The following is a 16793-nucleotide window of genomic DNA, read 5'->3' as shown; positions in this document are numbered from 1 at the left end:
GAAATAATAGCTGATAATTTCTTAAACCCAGGAAGACAACTAGATATCAAAACTCAGAAAGCTAATAGATCACCCTATTATCTCAATTTAAAAAAAAATTCCCCAAGACACATTATAAGAAACTGTCAAAAACAAAAATAATCTAGAAGTAGCTGGGTGGGGAGGGGACACTATAACCTACAAAGAACCCTATTAGGTTATCAACAGCTTTCTCAGCAGAACCTTACAAGCCAGGAGGGAGGAGGCATATTTGAAGTGTGGAAGGATAGAAATTGCCAGCCAAGAAAACTCTACCTGGCAAAGTTATCCTTCCGACATGAAGATGTAAAGACTTTCCCAAACAAAACCATCACTGGACCTGCCTTGCAAGAAACGCTAAACGGAGCCCTGGCCGGCATGCTCGGTAGTTAGAGCATTGGCCTATGCACTGAAGGGTTAGGGCTTAATTCCAGTCAAGGGCATGTACCTGGGTGGCAGGTTGGATCCCCAGCCCAGGGTTCCTGTGGGAGGCAACCAATCGATGTATCCCTCTCATATCTTTCCCTCTCCCTCCCACTCTCTAAAAAGAAAAAGGAAAAAAAAAAAGAGAGAGAAAGGAGTTCTTCAAGCTGAAGTGAAAAGACGCTCAGCAGCAACATGAGAATGTACACAAAGACACAAAACGCCGGAGAGGTGCGCATACAGTCAGACTTAGAAAACTCAGTAACACAGCATAAAGGTCAAAGGAAATAAGTATTAAAATAACTACAGCTATTACTTGTTAACGAATACACAATATAAACAGAGGTGAGTGATGACATAAAAATATAAAAAGGGGAGTTAAAGGGTGGAGCTTTTGTAGATGATCTAAGTTGAATTGCCAGCAGCTTAAAATGGGCAGTTATCTATATGTCTTATGTAAGCTTCGTGGTACCACAAAGCCAAAATCTAGGGCAGATGCACAGGAAATAATGGAGAGGCAGAGCATACCACCGTGGAAAGTCACCAATTTACAAAGGGAGGCAGAAATTGAAGGAAAAGGGAACAATAAAAATACAAAACAACCAGAAAATAGTAAGTTGGCATTAGTAACATCACAAATATTAGATATTAACTTTAGAGATATAACATTGGAAACATAATAATGTTAGAAAACATCAGAAATCAAAAACTCTGTAAATGGACTGAACTCACCAATCAACAGGCACAGAGTGGCCGGATAGATTTAAAAAATTAGACCCTGCTATAAGCTGCCTACACTTCTGTTTTAAAGACACACAAAGACTCAAAGAGAAAGGATGAAAAGAGACATTCCATACAAGTAGAAACCAAAAGAAAGTGGGGGTAGCTGTGCTTATAGCAGACAAAATAGACTTCAAGCCAAAACCAGTAGACAAAAAAGGTCATTATATAATGACAGAGGGGTACATTCATCAAGAAGATGACAATTATAAACACACATGCACCCAACATCGGAGCACCTAAATACAATAAGCAAACACAAACCAATCCGAAAGGAGAAGTAGATCAAACAATAATAATACGGGACTTCAATATCCTACCTTCAGCAATGGATAGATCATCCAGACAGAAAATCACAAAGGAAACAGTGGACTGACTTGAGCTATACACCAAATCAAATGAATTTAGCATTATAAAACACTCCGCCCAACAGGAGCCGCTACACACTCTTCTCACATGTACACGGAACTTTCTCCAGGAAAGCCCATATGATAGGACACAAGTCCTAGTGGATTTAAGAAAACTGAAATCATACCAAGTATCTTTTCCATCACAATGGTATGAAATTAGAAATCCTGCCCTAACCGGTTTGGCTCAGTGGATAGAGCGTCTGCCTGCGGACTGAAGGGTCCCAGGTTCGATTCCAGTCAAGGGCATGTACATTGGTTGCGGGCACATCCCCAGTGGGGGGGGGGGGGGCGTGCAGGAGGCAGCTGATCGATGTTTCTCTCTCATCGATGTTTCTAACTCTCTATCCCTCTACCTTCCTCTCTGTAAAAAAAAAAAAAAAAAATCAATAAAATATATATTTTTTTAAAAAGAAATCAACAACCAGGGGACCTGATACCATAAAATAGTGAGAAAATATAGGGAAGAAACTCCTTGATGTCGGCCTGGGTAATGATTTTTTCATGAGACACCAAGAGCACAAGCGGCAAAAGCAAAAATCAACAAGTGGGCCCGGCTGGCGTGGCTCAGGGGTTGAGCGTCGACCTATGAACCAAGAGGTCACGGTTGTATTCCTGGTCAGGGCACATGCCCGGGTTGTGGGCTCCATCCCCAGGGTGGGGCATGCAGGAGGCAGCCGATCAATGATTCTCTCATCATTGGTGTTTCTATCTCTCTCTCCCTCTCCCTTCCTCTCTGAAATCAATAAAAATATATTTTTAAAAAATCAACAAGTGGGACTAGATCCAACTAAAAAGCTCTGCACAGGGCCCTGGGCGGTGTGGCTCAGTTGGTTAGATCACCATCCCATACACCAAAAGGCGGCGGGTTTAATGTTGGATCATGGCACAAAACCAGGGTGCGGGATTGATCCCCAGTTGGGGTGCATGTGTGGGGCAGAGGGAGAGAAATGGGGGTGAGGCAGCCGATCAATGTTTTTCTCTCTCTCCCTTCCTCGCTCTAAAATCAATTTTTAAAAAATAAATAAAATGAAAAGCTCTGCACAGAAAAGAAACAATCAACAAAATGAAAGGCAACCTAGGAATGGAAGAAAGTACTTGCAAACCATGCATCAGATAAGGGGTTAATGACAAGATATATAAGCAATTCATACAAATTAATAACAACAACAAAAAACAAACAATCCGCGCCCGCTGGCTGGTATGGCTCAGTTAGTTGGGTGTCATTTTGTGCACTGAGAGGTTGCGGGTTTGATGCCCAGTCAGGGCATGTGCCCAGGTTGCAGGCTACATCCCCAGTAGGGGGTGTGAAGGAAGCAGTCAATGGATGTTTCACTCTCACATGGATGTTTCTCTCTCTCTTTCCCTCTCCCTTCTTTTCTCTCTCAAAATTATTTAAAATATTTTTTTTAAAAACAGTCCAATAAAAGTGGCCAGAGAAACTAAATAGAAGACATTTCCCAAAGAAGACATTCAAATGGCCAACAGGTACATGAAAACACGCACAACATTAGTAATTACCAGGGAAATGCAAATCAAAACACCTGTCACAATAGCTATCATCAAGAAGACCAGAGATAACAAATGTTGGCGAGGATGTAGCGGTAAGGAACCCTTGGACACTGTTGGTGGGGATGTAAACTGGGGCAGCCACTATGGATCACAATGTGGAGTTCCTCAAAAAGTTAAAAACAGAACTATCACATAACCCAGCAATTCCATTTCTGGGCGCATTTCCAAAGAACATTACAATAAGATCTCAAAGCGTGAAAACTACCCAAGTATCAGCAGATGACTGTGGTTACCAGGAGCTGAGGAGTGGGGGATGGGAGATGGTGTTTCAGGGTAGGAACCTGGAACTAGGAGATAAATAATTCCTAGAGACCTAATGCACAGCACAGTGACTATCCACAATACCGTGTTATGAACTTCTCAGCTGCCAAAACAGAATTGCACAGAGGTAAGGGAAAGCTGACAAGGTAACATTCTGGTATTAAAAAATGGTTTATTCCTTTAAGCAGTGGAGAAATTTTCTCTATGATCTAGTTCACGGGATAAATTTACTTATATTAAATATGAATCATAAAAGATAAACTTTTGGCCAAACCTGTATTATCATTAAATCCAACTTACTAGGTGCTAAATTCAGAGGTTTTAACATGGTAATAAAATTAAAAATGTCTCTAAGGTGTACAATTTACACTTCATTGTGTGATCTCAAACTGACCTGAAGTTTAAACTAACTTTCTGTTAGAATGTCACCTTTAAAGCATGGTTATATTTGAAAGATCAACATTTTAATATTTTTCTCAAGATTTCCAAGTACATACCTAGTTAGGGAAAGAGACTGAAAAATGGAACATTCACGGACAAAGTTTAAAAAAGATTCTGCACGTGCAACAAGCACCTCGAGGTGCAAAATAAAATTCAGGAAAACACTCTCACGTCCCGGAGGCTCCCAGGCTCATTAAGGAAACAGGACGAGAAAATAATCGAGTAACAACATGAAGCAACATGTGCTAAGGTCCACAGTGAAATATTAGTAATTACTTTCTACCAAATGCGAGTATGCACACCCACTGGTGATAATGAGAATCAAAGTGAGTGTCTTTGAAAATGCTAATATAAAAATACTAATTTTCTTCTACAGATGTACACAGAAACTTTACCTTTTCTTTTCTTTTTTTTAAATATATTTTATTGATTTTTACAGAGGGGAAGGGAGAGGGATAGAGAGTTAGAAACGTCGATGAGAGAGAAACATCGATCAGCTGTCCCCTGCACACCCCCTACTGGGGATGTGCCTGCAACCAAGGTACATGCCCTTGACCTGGAATCCAACCTGGGACCCTTCAGTCCGCAGGCTGATGCTCTGTCCACTGAGCCAAACTGGTCAGGGCCAGAAACTTTACCTTTAATTCACACCTGTCGCCACTGATAAAAGAACATGTCGCTGGGGCACCTTCCCTGCGGTTCTTCATGATTCCCAAGCCTCAGCTCAACAACAACAATTCTGTTCTCTGGGCTACACATGGGACTGGGCAGCAGATTTTTATATTACCCATAAGCTTCAAAAAAAATGTTTGTCTGTGTTCTTTACAACAGCCATAGAGGCTTTCAGAGGCCCTACTACTTTCCATGGCACACTGCCGAGTCTGGGAAAACAAATTCAAATGAGGGAACCTATCACACTTCATTTTATAAAGCCAGTATAAAGTATAACTTTGATATCGAAACCAGATAAGGATGTAGGAAAAGGAAAAATAACCAATCATTCTTACTCATATTCAAAAGTATTAAATATTAATTAGCACACCATGTTTACAAATTAAAAGAGAAAAAACAGAAAACAAAGAACAAGATTATTACCATCTGTTATGGATTAAATTATGCTCCCCTAAATATGAAGTCCTAACTCCCAGTCTTGGGAATATGTTCTTTTGTGGCAATAGGGTCCTTGCACAAGATCAAATTAAGATGAGGTCATTAGGGTGGGCCCTAATCCAATATGACCGATGTCCTTATAAAAAGGGGAAGTTTAGGCACAGAGACAGATACACAAAGAGGAAGGACAGTCAAGCCACAGATGCCGGAGGCCCCAGAAGCTAGGGGAGAGGCGGGGCCAGATTCTCCCTCGGAAGGACCAACACTGCCCATCACCCTGACCTCGGACTCGACCCTCCAGAACTGTGAGACAATGAATCTACGTTGTGTAAGTCACCCAGTTCCTGGTAGGTTGTTATGGCAGCCCTAGCAAACTAACACTGTCTCTACCCAACACTGACCTGGAAGACTCTGCTAGGCTGAAAAAGAAAATGGTTGTAAAGAATTTAAAACTAGCCGAAACCGGTTTGGCTCAGTGGATAGAGCGTCGGCCTGCGGACTGAAAGGTCCCAGGTTTGATTCCGGTCAAGGGCATGTACATTGGTTGCGGGCACATCTCCGGTGGGGGTTGTGCAGGAGGCAGCTGGTCGATGTGTCTCTCTCATCGATGTTTCTAGCTCTCTATCCCTCTCCCTTTCTCTCTGTGAAAAATCAATAAAATATATTTAAAAAAAAAAAAAGAATTTAAAACTATAATTGTTTACAGATGATTTTAGTGTTTGCAAAGACTCTCACAATCTATTACAATTTTTTTAAAGTTTAGAAATATTGTTTAATTAAAAAAATCAATGTATGTGGACCCTGAGAAAGAAGATACTTACTAAAAAGGGCTCCTGGTGACTAATGGGGCTCAAATTAAAAAAATTAAAAAGCAGAGCCTAGCAACTATTTGCATACAGGGACCTCTCTCACAAACGATACTTCAGGGAAGAGCCTGCACTGAGCTGCCTGCCTGCACTGTGTTTCTGTCATCTGAGCTGGCCCTTAAAAGGAGTTCCTGGAATAGTATTTCAACCAATAGGGCTGAGGCTTTCCCCATCCAGTCGGAGCTGTGCAGCTATATAGCTATATTCTCCCTCCACCCCCATCTTCACTAACCAATCAGAGAGGCTCCATTCTGACCAATCGGGACAGTGCTTTTTGGACCAATCAAACCATGATGATTTGGAGTTCTCATTTGCATGAGGACAGACCAATCTGTCCAGGAGTGAGGCCCTATCACTGGGACCAGAGTGAGGATTTCTGTCCATACAAACCACCTCCCCTCTAGCTCCAGGAGCGCACATTCCCTTTCCACCAAAGCCTGGACCTGTTCCCTGGCTGGAGTGGGAACACTGAAGATGAAACACAGAGGACGTCTCGCTGGAGCAGAGCAGACCTGAGCAGAGCAGAGCTACCACGCTGGAGAGGGGCCTGCAGGTCCCAGGGCTGACTTGCAGCCGTGCTGTGCTGCTTCATAACTGAGCTGTAACACTATTAAGCTTTCCCACAGCCGTGCTGTATCACAACTGAGCGGTTTGCACTGAATAAAGTTTCCTTCTTCACTGCCCCCCAAACTGGGGATTTCTGTTGGCGCTGAATTGGCGCCAACACCTGTAAGTTGACAAAATTAATCTGCATTCCTACATAGAACAACAATTAAAAACGTTAATCTTAACAAAAGACATTTACAATGGCATAAAAAATTAGATATGAAGCAATTTTATCTAACAAAGATGTATAAGATCTTTATGAAGAAAATCACAAAATCTTGTAATACCTAAAGAAGACCGAAATTATAACCCCAGCAAACTCTTCTGTAGAAATGGACAAGCTGGTTGTAAAATTTAAATGGAAATCAAAATACTATCATGTGTCACATCATGTTTGGTCAACAGCAAACAGTGCATACAAGGCTGGTGCAAAAAGATTACAACAGGCCCTAGCCGGCTTGGCTCAGTGGATAGAGCGTCAGCCTGCGGACCGAAGGGACCCAGGTTCGATTCCAGCCGAGGGCACATGCCTGCTGGGTTGCGGGCTTGATCCCCAGTGGGGGGTGTGCAGGAGGCAGCCCATCAATGACTCTCTCTCATCATTGATGTTTCTATCGCTCTCTCCTTCACCCTTCCTCTCTGAAATCAATAAAGAAATATATTTTAAAAAATTTTAAAAAAGATTACAACAGAACTGAAAATGTCCTATTGCCTATTGACATTGTACTTGTGGTGACATCACAGCACAATGCATTATTTTCATGTTTGTGGTGATGCTGGTACAAACAACCCTACTGTGCTGCCAGTCATATAGAAGTATAGCACATCCAATTATGTATAATACATAATAACTGACAGTAATAAACAGCCATGTTACCGGTTTATATATTTACTACTCTACACTTTCAATCATTATCTTAGAGCTTGCTCTTTCTACTTATTAAAAAAAAAGTGTGCTGTAAAACAGAATGCCATGTTACACTGGCAGCAGCCTCACACATTTCATCTTTACCTCATCTCCTGATTGCATCATTTTATCTTGTGCTTGATTTAATCTTGGGTTGCTTTGTACAGTAACTGCTGTACAGGCTTATACCGTAGGGGCAATATGCTATATCATCTAGCCTAGGTGTGAAGTAGGCTACATATGTCATCTAGGTTTGTGTAAGCACACCGTATGATGTTCGCACGAGAATGTATCCGAATCACTAGGCAGCACGTGACTCCCTAGAATAGTCAAAACAACCTTGAAAATGAAGAACAAAGTTGAAGACCTACATTAACTGATTTAAAAACTGCTATAAAATTGCAGTAATTAAGACGTCGGGAAAGACAGATCAATAGAACAGAAGAAAAAGTTCAAAATTAGACCCACATATACATTCAATTGATTCTTGACAAAGGCACCAATGCGATTCAATGGAGAAAGGAAAGTCATTTCAATAAATGGTGCTGGAACAAATGGATAACCTTAAGAGGAAAAAATTAACATTAATTATCCCTACCTCACGCCGTATAGACTAATTAATTTGAGATACATCAAATTATTGTAAAAGTAAAATGTCAAACATAGAAGAATGTCTTTGGGAACTTGGGGTACATAAAGATTTCTTAGAATACAAACAGCACTAACCATAAAAGAAAAAGTTAATAAACTGGATTTTACAAAACCTAAAATAAAACTTGCATCCATTGAAAGACACCATTATGGAAATGAATAGGCAATCCCCAGGCTGGGAGAAAAAATCGCAATAATATATGTGGCAAAGGTCTCACACATCCAGAATATACAAAAACTCCTACAAACAAAGAGCCACAATGATGTACCATTTCAAAACTATTAGAATCACTACAATTAAAAAGTTGACAACACTAAAAAAAAAAAGACTGCACTAGATGTTAATGAGGATGCAGAACAACTAGAAGCCTCATACTTTGTTGGAAGGAGTACAAAATGGTACCATCACTCCGGAAAGCTGTTGCTTTTTTATAAAGTTAAACATGCATTTATCCTGTCACCCCACAATTCCACATTTAATGTTTCCATTTGTCTCGAGTAAATACCAATATCCACAAAGACTCGTACAAGAATATGCAGAGCAGCCTTACTCAAAATTGCCACACACACACAGAAAAGGAACCCGCTGTTTTACCGGCTTGTGCCCAGTTCCTTGGTCTCAGCAATGGAGGCTGACCTGGTGTCTGGACTGAGATGGCCCAGAGAAGTGAGGCGGTGGGCTCAGCGGGCGGGGCAGGGACTCAGCCCGGCTCAGGGCAGCTTGCTAATTAAGAGGCAGGAACGGTGTGCAGAGTTACTAAGGGCCCTGCTGCCCAGGGTCCAGCCTCTGTGTTCACATCCCGGCGGCACTGAGCATCCACTCGGACCCTCCATTCTCCTCCCTGGTCCCGGATCACCCCACCTCATCTTTCCTCTCCCGGCCACGCTGCCGTAGGAATGGAGCAAGGGAGGCAGGTGTGACTGGACACATTTTTTCCCTTTGGCTGCCGACGTTCCTGCCTGAATGAATAGCCAAATCACAAACTCCAAATGCATCATTGGGTGGGTTTGGACAGACCTTGCTAGCAAAAGTTCTTCCATTGCAAGCTACCTGCACATGTTCTCCTCATGCTAAACTAGCCAAATGGAACGTTATGGAAGTCCTCGACTCCAAACAAACAGCTAAACACCTCGTTCCTCTGGGTGAGCCCACTGGCCCTCTGACGGTCACCTTCAGTCTGTAGAAATAAAACACTTCATAAAATCACATCCGTCTCAAAACTTCAGTCAGCACCCGAACGATGAATCTGAATGGTCTGTGGGCCAATCAGCTCTCCCCTTAAGATACAAATCGACTATAATTTCAATCGGCATCATCTCCAGAACAAAGGAAATAGCAAGTATTTCCCTGCCACTCTAAAGGCAGGTGAGATTTGAAAGGACTCAAAGGCTCAGTGGCCATGAACCTAATTTTTTGTGTGATAAGAAAGCTTAACATTTTTGTTCTTTAACCTGCAGCTGCCTCAGAAAAAGCTCTCCTAAACCCTCAAGGTGACATCGCAGGGGGCCTGGGAGACCGGGCACATGGAGCGAAGAGAAACATGAAGGGAACAGGACGCTTCTGTCCCACCTCACGGGGCGCAGGAGGGAGAGCTGCTTCCGGGGCCTGGGCACCAGTCCCTCCCTTCCCGAGGGACCCAGGGAAGTTTCATGGTCACTGCTCCTGTCACTTCAGAGGGACACGGAACGCAACTCGACAGTAAGTTGAAGTGATTGAGTCATGCCACCACTGTGGGACTCTTGAAAAAAACGTATCCCCACTGCCTACCCATGAGATCACGCCAAACTACCCCACACCGAGCACACTCTGCGAAGTCCCGATGTCCTCAGGGTGCTAGGGCCATGAAAAACGAGGCGGCTGAGGAACCGGCACAGATCGGAGATCAAAAGCAGGGCCGTGGAACCGAAAAGACATTAGCAGAATAACTGGTGAAATCAAATAAAGTGTGGTCAGGAGTACTGACAGTAAAGTATTAGTTCTGATCACTACGCTGTGGCCATGCCAGATGTCAGCAAGGGGACCAGAGCGGAGGTGAGCGCGGTACTGTTGTTCAGCCCCTTAGTAAGCCAGTTATGTCGAAACAGAAAGTGAACATAAAAAGGCAAATGTAATCACAGTTTTTTATTTATCATCTTACCTACGATTATTCAAAAAAGAGGAGAGGTAAGACTCTCCTTTTCTAGCAGGAAAGGAGATGCTCAGAACGAGCTGGGTCAGTAACCAGAAAGGAGAAAACGGACACGCGGCCAGCAGCCCAGTGGACTCCCGAGGCAACTCAGGCCGTGGGAGCAATTCCATGACCTTTTTTAAAAAAAGATGTTTTTTATTGATTTCAGAGAGAGGAAGGGAGAGGGAGAGAGGGATAGAAACATCAATGATGAAAGAGAATCATTGATCAGCTGCCTCCTGCACGCCCCCAACTGGAGATCGAGCCCGCAACCCGAGCTTGTGCCCTGACCGGGAATCCAACTGTGACCTCCTGGTTCATAGGTGAATGCTCAACCACTGAGCAACACCGGCCAGGCCCTATGCTCTTTTTTATTCAGTAACTTTTGGGGGTGAACTTTCTAAATTTAGTGTCCTAATTTAAAATTGCAGGGATGAGTAATATCTACCTATTAAGTTTTTTCTCCTGAGAGTGTATTTCAAAGGGGAGACTTTGGGACCCTTGCTCATTTGAAATATTTCTCATAGACGAATTCAGACTGGATTGGGGTAAATGTCAGCTGACTCCTGCTGGGTCCAAAATCTGATATCCTCTGAGCTTCAGGAGAAGCAGGCGGGTGGGAGGCCCTGATGGCGAGCAGGAGGGCTGCAGGTGTGCAGAGCTGGGAGGAGCAGAGAGGAGGCCTCCTAACTGCCCCCCCTGCATAAGGTTCAAGGCCCTGGAGCTAACCTGGGCCACATAGTGAGGGGTGGTCAAGTGGGCTTGGTGCAAAGCAGACATTCTCAATATTAATCTGGGGGTCCTGAGCTCCAGGGGCTTGGCCAACTCTTTTGATCTTTGACCTTAGACAAGTCACTTAGAGCCTCAGGGCCTGTCACCTCCTTGTGAAATAGGAATGGGACTGGTTGGCATGCTTCCCCTGCACTATTATCTAGCTCCTCGAAGCACAAGGTGGTGACACTATTGCAGGGAGCTAAGAAGGCTCCCTGCTAAATGCTCGCTTCATGCTCACAACCAGCCTAGAAGGCGAGCACTGTGATTGTTCCGCCTGCAGGGAACGAGGTTCGAAAGGTTGAATGACCACGGGGAGCGGAGATTCCAACCCAGGCAGCTTGCCTCAAGAGCACGCACCTTACCCACTGAGCCACCTGGCTGCCCGGGGTACAGCTGCTCCTGTTGCTCCAAGTCTAAACGAAGGACGGGCACCACCGGCTGCGGCCCCGGCCGACACCTTGACGGCTGCCTGCTGAGAGCCCCTAGTCACTGGGTTGGGGCGGATGCTGAGAACTTGACAGAAGTGATGTCCTTTCACGCTCACATCACTGTAAGAGGTGGGGTTATTACGGACAGACAGATTTCTGGTGGCTTGCTCCAGATTACACAGCTACCAGGTGATAAAACAGGGACTTCAAACCGTTTCGCTTTCTGTCTCCAAGGCCATATTCTTTCCACTCTGTTGACCGAAGGGGGCAAGTGTGATTTCAGACGCTCTCTTAGAATTCAGTCCTGCTGAAGAAAGCAACCGCTCCACCCACGAGGCCTCCGTGGTATGAGGCCTGTGAGGACGGTCCTGCCGCAGTGCCTCCTATGGGGCCCTGGCTCAGCATGGCCCGGCCTTGTAGCCCTGAGCTAGAGCGGGCACCCTACTATCCCCCCTCACCCGCCCCTTCGGTTTCTCTGCACCTTTTGTCACAAACCAGTGGGCCTCGGTGTCAGCACTGCCTTGCTAAATTTCGGATACAGAATGATCTCCTTACATGTTTCACCACCAACCTAGGAATCTTACCAAAGCAGGATATATTTTTATGTGACATGAGTTGTCCTTGCAGAGCCACACCCATGCTAGGCCCAGGTTCTTCCCGAAGTTCTCACAGACATCTGCTCAATCTTGAGATTTGCCAGGAATCCACAACAAATTTATTGCTTGTAACAGACACAACTTGTCCCTCTTTTGAAAACGAGGACCTACCGTAAACCAGTTCACGTTCCTTTGCGCTCATGTAACAGAGATCACCAAAGACTAGTTATAGCACAATAAACTGGCTCCAATGACCTGAAAGAATATTTTTTAAAAATACAGCTCAAGCCTAACATCTAACTGGTCACTTGACGTTATTCTGGCACGTACCGATGTGTGACTCGTCAGAGATAGTATCCTTTTCCTGGGCAACACTAATCAAACTTATTTAACTACATATTTAAATATACATAACAGTGAATATGTACACGCATACAAACCATTTAAATACACCTTATATACACATATACACACCTTACATACGCATATAATGTGTGTTGCCTATGTGTATATATCATATGTGCCCTATAATATTAACGTCAACAGACATAACTGAAGAAGGGACTGGGGGAGGGGGAGGGGGAGGGGAGAGGCGCAGACTGGGAGTATGGGTCTCTAGGGCATTTTCTTCCTGACATTCCCCCAATACTGGACCTCAAACAGCGACAAAGAATTATCCACTGCCTCCTGGATGTTGGGCAATTTTTCTTTTATATATATTGTTTTTCTTGAATCTTTAATTTACTTGATGGCAGCTACTTGACTATCAAGAAAAAATCTTGGTCTCAAATCACCTGCAAGACTTCACAACACGCCCAGTGACTGCTCCCATTCTGCACAGCGCACTCAGGCCCATGGGGGCCTCCAATTAGCTTGCTACTTCTACATTCAGATTTAGTAGTTAGCATTTTTTAATAAAGAGAAACAGGCCAGGTTTACCACAGAAGAGATGAGTTGTAAAGTGTGGGCCAAATTACTCGGCAGTCAGTATCCAAACACCTGGTCACCACAAATGATTAATGTATTTCTAATGAGCACTGGATTCAGCCCAAGATGAAGATGCGTAACGCATTAAGTAAAACTTCCTCGAGCTTTGTTAAAGGATCACAAATGTTTAATATTGGCATGAAGGAATAAGCCATAATAACAACTTGGTTTTCCTGAAAAGAAAAGCTAGCTGCAAATCAGGCCTAGAATACTGAGCACTTTTTAAAGAGCAAGCTCTGTGCTTTTAAAACTTGTCAGCTGGAGCTGGTAATGGGAGAATAGGCCCTTCCAAACCCCCGTGCTGAGGGTCCGGCAGAGGCTGCAGCATCCTGGGAGCCTGCAGTGGTGCCCTAACTCCGCCCCATGCGAGGGCCGGAGGGCTGCTGCTGGAGGTGGGCACGGAGGAGGAAAGGCAGGGTATCACCTGGCTTCTTTGTACAATGTATACACCGTGATGTGCACAGCAAGTTGGGATCAGAACCCATCAGGAGTCTAACTCCAGAGTAAAGCATCCACTGTATTGACCATTACAGTTGACTCTTGAACAACACGGGTTAGAACTGCATGGGTCCACTAATACATGCATTTTTCAAAAACAAATATACAGTTGAAAACAACATTTTATTTATTTTTTGTTAATCCTCACCCAAGGATATTTTTTCCATTGAGTTTTAGAGAGAGTAGAAGGGAGGAGGGGACAGAGAGAAACATCGATGTGAGAGAGACACATCAATTGGTTGCCTCCCACACGTGCCCTGGATCAAGCCTGCCCCAGATTGAGCCAGCAACTGAGGTATGTGCCCTTGACCGAAATCGAACTTGGGATCCTTCAGTCTGTGGGCTGAGGTCTATCCACTGAGCCAAACCAGCTAGGGCTGAAAACAATATTTTTAATCTGCAGTTGAGAATCCACAGATGTCATCTCTATACATAAAACCCTAATATGCAAATAGACCGAATGTCAGAACAACTGGTGGCTATGACGTGTGCTGACCACCAGAGGGTGCGCGCAGAACACGGTGGGCATCGGCGTGGGTAGCAGAGCGCACAACATGGTGAGTGTTGGCTGCGGCGGGATGGTGGAGCAGGTGAGCAGGGGCGCCAGACCAAGGTGGGGCGAGCCTCTGGTGGTTACTGAAAATTCTTTGCTCCCGCACGCCGCGGTCCCACCCGGCACTTGCACCCACTGCTGGCGCCGACCCCCTCACACCCGCAGCCAGCGCCGGAGATGCCGCTCGCACCTGCTACCTGCGTCCAGCGCCGGTCCCAATGGCCTGCTCCTGAGGGGCGATGGAGACCCTTCATTAATACATGAATTTGCTCTCACACGCCGTGGTCCCACCAGGCACTCGCACCCGCTGACGGCGCCGACCCTGCTTGCACCTGCTGCTGGCGCCAGCCCCAATAGCTCGGCGCCGTCAGCAGTGGCGGCGGGAGCGGGGCTGCTGGTAGAGAGGGGACCGGGGGCTGTGGCGGGAGGGGCTGGGCGGGGGCACAGAGGATGGGCCGAGACCCGCCCCTGTGCCCACCACAGCCTCGCGGCCCACAGTTCTTTCAAGGTGCACGAATTCGTGCACTGGGCCCCTAGTTTTATATAAGGGACTTGAGAATCTGAGGACTTGGTGTCTGCGAGGACAACTGTACTAGTAGTTAAGTTTGGGGGGAGTCCAAACACAGATTTTTGCCTGTGCAGGGTTGACTGGCAGAATCAGGGTTGGAGCCCACGTGGAGCAGACACACTGGGGCCTGGGAAGGGCTGGTTGTAGGCAGGCTCCCAAGGAGTCCCGTCAGGGCTGTTTCTAGGGCCACATACCACAGAAAGGCCGCTCTTGTGACTGCTGAGGCTGCTTGGCTGGCAGAATTGGAAGGAAAAAGGAAGCAGCTGGCCAGATGTTCCTTCCTATGTGACCTAGTGCTGGAAGCTTCTGGCTGACAGAGAGAAGCAAGTCTGGGAGGAGGGCGCCCCGGCACCCACAGGCCCCTGTGCCTGAGTGCTGGCTCCCCGCAGCCAGCTCACTGCAGGAGCCTCCTCCACTTCCCTCGTGCCTGCCCTGTCGCTGCAATCACTGAGGCATTTCATCAGGGATAAACCCCGGCACCCAATACAGTCATCTGCACTAAGCACTGTGTGAACCCCCATTTCCAGCAGCCAGGCAGGGCCCCCAGAGCGGCCTGGGGACTTGGTGAGGGTCCCCCAACAGCCCCTGAGCAGGAACAATGACAGCGGCAGGCAGACAACTGGCGATGGAGGACAGCTTCTGTCTCTAGAGTCATCCCCACTTGACACACAGGGTGGCAGCTGAAACCCCAGCTTCCCCTGCAGCCCCCAGGGCCTGGGACAGGTTGCGGGGAACGGGGGGAGGTCTCTGCCCTCCTCCCAACACACCCTGCCCAGCCTCCCGGCTCAGGGCAACAAGTCAGGTCGGGTGTGACCCGGAACTGAGTTCTGAAATCCCAAGAGCTTCCATTACAGCAATAAAGCCGGTCCATCCAGGGGTGGAGGGGCAGGGGCTCTGGGCACGGTCCTCCCAGGGTCTTCCCTCCAGAAAACCAACAGCTCACCCCGAATCAAGGACTGGGTCTCAGACCTTCCCCAGACACACACCCACTCCCTCCTCTCGCGCCACAACATCCACACCGCCCGCCCCCCGCATGTGCACACGGGCGCGCCCCACACCGGCACCCCCCACCTGCACCCCTGCCCCAGCTCTGACAGGCACATGCCCCACGCACTGCTGCCCGCGCACACGCCTGCCCGCTCGCCACCCGCCCAGGCACCCCTCGCTCCCCACCCGTCCCGCTCCCAGCCCCCGCCGCGCCCCACGGCCCGCACTCACCGGCGCGGCGCCCGCCGGCCCCCGCGTCCCGCCGGCCCTGGGCCTGGGCCCGCCGCCCGCCGCCCGCTCCGGCCGCGGCTCCTGGGCTGGGCCGGCCGCGCCGCCGCCGCTTCCCGTCACGTGGGGCGGCCGCCCTGCGCGGGAGGCGGGAGCCCGGGTGTCCCTGCGCCGTCCGCCCGTCCGCAGCCCCGGCACGCGCGGCCCTCAGAGAGCCCGCTCCCGGCGCAGCGGCCGAAGGGGCGCCCCCTGGGCCTCCGTTTCCTCCTCCGCCTCGTGGGGCGGTCGTGAGGGTCGGGCCGCGGCGGCAGCTCCTGGGAAGCACAGAGCGCCCGGCGGCGGGTGCGGAGTGCAGCGCGGGCTGTCCGAGCGCACCTGCTCCCGCCCACGCAGCGCACAGCTCCGGGAAACGCCGGCCTGGGCTGCTTCGCTCACCACTCATTTCTCACACCAAACCGGCTGGACGCGGGAGGCACGGGAAACACTGGCTGAATGAATGAATGAATGAATGAATGAATGAATGAACGAACGAACCAACCGACCTGCCAATCCTGGGGAAAGCTAACCACCCGGCCATCGGGCTGTTGCTGAGCAGCCGATCACAGACAGGGGCCAGGACTCCACATCTGCATGAGCAGAGCTGCACTCCCCCAGTCGCAGAGGGGACACCTGCTGACGGCAGGACGCTGGCCTAAGGGCCTTGCAGAGGTTATCTCATTCAAGCCTCCCCACGTCCCTATGAAGTAAAGCGCTGTTAATCTCTCCATTTTACAGATGAGTTGACTGAGGCAAAAATAAGTGAATTGCTTATCCCAAATTCCATGGTAGTAAGGACAGAACAAGATACAAACCCAGAATTCAAAACCAGTGAATTTTGTATATGCATAAAATTAAGTTCTATTGATTGAATAGTTTGTGGAACAACACTTAGTGTTCTGCTTTAAATAATATAGGAGTGAAAGTG

The 16793-nt window shown here is 47.3% G+C and overlaps 1 long non-coding RNA gene across 1 annotated transcript; it reads right to left on the bottom strand.

The window, feature by feature from the left end:
* Positions 1-13597: 13597 nt before the first annotated feature.
* Positions 13598-15998, bottom strand: LOC129151833 (uncharacterized). The gene is made up of 2 exons (XR_008558503.1): positions 15833-15998; positions 13598-14275 (listed from the first exon to the last, which is right to left on the bottom strand). It is a non-coding gene; the product is annotated as an uncharacterized LOC129151833 (long non-coding RNA).
* Positions 15999-16793: the final 795 nt, after the last annotated feature.

Source organism: Eptesicus fuscus, chromosome 16 (genome assembly GCF_027574615.1).
Source record: "Eptesicus fuscus isolate TK198812 chromosome 16, DD_ASM_mEF_20220401, whole genome shotgun sequence".
NCBI classification, from domain to species: domain Eukaryota; kingdom Metazoa; phylum Chordata; class Mammalia; order Chiroptera; family Vespertilionidae; genus Eptesicus; species Eptesicus fuscus.
Note: the sequence above shows the minus strand (reverse complement) of the source record. Positions and strands in the feature narration are given on the sequence as shown.